The following is a 3,242-nucleotide window of genomic DNA, read 5'->3' as shown; positions in this document are numbered from 1 at the left end:
TATAACCTGTGTGTGGGTCACCCTAAGAGAGAGGGCTGGAGAGGAATGGGAGACCTAGGTTATAACCTTTGTGTGGGTCACTCTAAGAGAGAGGGCTAGAGAGGAATGGGAGACCTAGGTTATAACCTTTGTGAGCTCTTTGATATCAACCCCTGCCCTACATGGTTTGTTTGGTAATGTCAGAAGGTTACAGACCCCACCCCCTGCTCACATACAGCTCATACTTTCAACCATACACTGTTGGAAATAGATTCTGGCTCAAACATATATATTGATGTCATATATTACCCCAAGCATGTACCAGAACAATCCAGAAACATACATGCATAACCTTTTGGGGACAGTAAGATAGGGTCTCACTATGTAGCCTTGGCTAACCTGGAAATCCTCCAAGTAGACCAGGATGGCCTTGAACTCAGAGATATCCCGGCCTCTGCCTCCAAAGGTCTGGAATTAAAGACTTATGCTACCATGACTAGCAAACTTTTTTCCTTTAAAGACAGTGTCTAGTCCAGGCTGGCCTCAAACTGATTCTCCTGCCTCCACCTCCCAAGTGCTGGGATAACAGGTGTATGGCGCCAACTCAGTTTATTCAATGTTAGGGATGAAACTCAGGGCTTCTGCTTTGTTTGGCTGAAAACTCTGCTCCTTTTCCATGTGAAGGAGTAAGCTATCTGACACAAAAGGCTGGGGGGTTCCAGTTCTCATGCTCCCCTTGGCCCCCCAGGGTGACTCTTGCCCTCTATCCTACAGAGGACCCAGGAAGATTGGCCTGGAAGATGTGACCCACTCCCATGTCTGAAGCCATGCTTGCCAACCTGTGTGAAGATCTGTGAAGTCCTAGTCTGCCTGGCCTGTGATGAGTGCATATCTTCAGTGACATGAGCAGCCCCTCCTTGGCCATGAACCACAAGTGGCCCTACCTTTTGGCTATGTGTCCACTAGAGCCACCTCCTTCCATCGGAAAAGCAGTGGGGTCACTGGGTTTACATTTGGCTAGCTGGTGTTGCAAGAAGGAACTGAGGAGACAGACACAGCTCAGCACCAACTCCACCCTTATCTTGGGGGACCCCTCTATTCCAAATACCCCTGTGCTCGGACAGAGAATACTGTGTGCTTTTGGTTTATTGTCTTCAAAGATTAGCACTCATTGTCAACTCGATGACACAATCTAGACTCACCAGGGAAGAGAGTCTAAATAAGGGATTGTCTGTTTAGGTTGGGCTAGGGGCCTGTCTGTTGGGGATTCTCTAATTACATTAGCTGATATGTGAAGACCCAGCCCGCTGTGGGCAGCACCATTCCATAGTTAGGGGTCTTAGACTGTGTAAGAGTAGAAAAAATGAAGTTGAAGGCGAGCAAGAAACCAGATGAACATGTAGGCACCCATTTCTCTGCTAGTGACTGGATGTCACATGACCAGCTCCTATCTTTACTTCTCCACAACAATTAAACTCTAACCTGAAATTGTAAGCCAAAATAAGCCTCTTTCTTTCATAAGTTGTTGTTTTGTTTTATTTTGTTTTGTTTTGTTTTGTCAGAGAATTTTCGTGAAGCAGCAGACTTAAAACTAGAACAGAGTTGGAGAGTAGGTTGTTCTTTCTGGGTAAGAGATTCATTAGAGCTATTAACTCCATGACAGACAGCAGCACAGTGTGGGTTATAGGGAGAGACCAGGCCCACATGGCAGAGTCCTGTTCTTCCTTAGATGGTGAAGGACTGAAAGAGCCATAGAGGTCAAAGACACTACAAGAAAACCTACAGAATCAACTAACCTTGGCACATAGAGGCTCCCAGAGACTGAACCACCAACCAGAGAGCATGCATGGAACACACCTAGTCTCCCTATACATATGAAGCAGATGTACAGCTTGGTTCTCCTGTGGGACCTCTAACAGCAGGAGGAGAAGATGCCTCTGGCTCTGTTGCATACCTTCGGACCCCTTCCCCCTAACTGGAGGGCCTCACCGAGCCTCGAGAGGCTCAGTCCCACTACAATTTGATATGCCAAGGCAGGTTGATATCCATGGGAGGTCTCTCCTCCTCTGAGGAAGAAGGGAGAGCATAGAGAAGGGGAGGTGAGAGGGAGAATCTGGGAGGAGAGGAGGAAGGGATGTAAAGTACATAAATCAATTAATTAATAAAAATAAAATTATATCTGTTAAAAAAGAAGTTGAATGGGGAGGTTACAAGTCACAAGACTGGGGAGCAGCCTGCAGTACGTGCTGGAGCTGCCTTCCAGCTGTCTGAATCAGCTCAGGGTGAAAAGGGCAAGGATCTAGAACAAGAAGTCACTGGAGATGGGAAACCAAATGTCAGGGATTGTCACCATTTGATAAGAATGGAGTGACTGTGGCTAACACCTCCCCCCTACCCCCCGCACACACACACATGCAAGCATATACCCACACAATCCACAGTGACAGGCAGGGCTTGGATTGGACTTAGTATCTCTGCCCCACACCTACACAAAACAAGTCATTTCCAGAATCCTCCATCTCCCATCCCCACAGATGCAGAGGACTCAAGCCAAGCCAGGGCCACTCACTAGACTGGGTAGCACCAGGACACAGAGAAACAAGACCTAACTATGTCATGGCCTAAGATCAGGATGAGGAACTGGCAGAAAGTTCTGGGGAGAGACTGAGGAGGCTGTGGGGAAAAGAGCGTTGGCGCAGCCACCCCTTACAGCACAGATCCCTGTCCCTTACAAAGAGAGACAAGGCAGATTCGAAGCAGAGTCAACCGCACTCCACAGCCAACACCCAGCACTTGGGGGCGGATATGTACAGGTAGATGCCCTGGCTGCAGGTTTCCTAACGGCATTGGACCCTAGCAACCCTGTATTCTTGAAAGGCAAGACATTTGGCCACCAGCTTGTTTTGTTTTGTCTAATGCCAAGCAACAAAGTAGCAGGAGTCCTGCAAGCGATGAGAGCCTGGGTTTGGGATGTTCGGTTTTATGGGCTATTTCCAGCAGCAACAATGTCTCCACATTGTAGTGAGCCACTTCAACCTCATTCGGCTTCCAGTTTCTATCTCCAAAATTGGCATGAGCCCACACCTCCAATCACTGTTTGCATTAAAACCTAAGCAGTTACCTATAAAGCACTTAGAAAAAGATGTGGCCGTTGGATTTGGGATAAATATCCTTACTTTTTAATGGAATTAAGGGACTAGCACTTCTAGGCAGGGACTCCACTCCGACCACGCCCCTGCTTCCTCACTGAGGTATTCTAGGCG

The 3,242-nt window shown here is 47.7% G+C and overlaps 1 long non-coding RNA gene across 1 annotated transcript in view; it reads left to right on the top strand.

Annotated features, from left to right (window-relative positions):
- LOC116075223 overlaps window positions 1–1,473 on the top strand; it is a 1,967-nt gene extending 494 nt beyond the window's left edge. The window contains exon 2 of the long non-coding RNA XR_004112470.1: window positions 754–1,473. This is a non-coding gene — a long non-coding RNA (uncharacterized LOC116075223). The remainder of the gene's footprint in view (window positions 1–753) is intronic.
- Window positions 1,474–3,242: the final 1,769 nt, after the last annotated feature.

Source organism: Mastomys coucha, unplaced genomic scaffold (genome assembly GCF_008632895.1).
Source record: "Mastomys coucha isolate ucsf_1 unplaced genomic scaffold, UCSF_Mcou_1 pScaffold3, whole genome shotgun sequence".
In the NCBI taxonomy this organism is placed as follows: Eukaryota; Metazoa; Chordata; class Mammalia; order Rodentia; family Muridae; genus Mastomys; species Mastomys coucha.
This window is presented reverse-complemented; position numbering and strand designations above follow the sequence as displayed.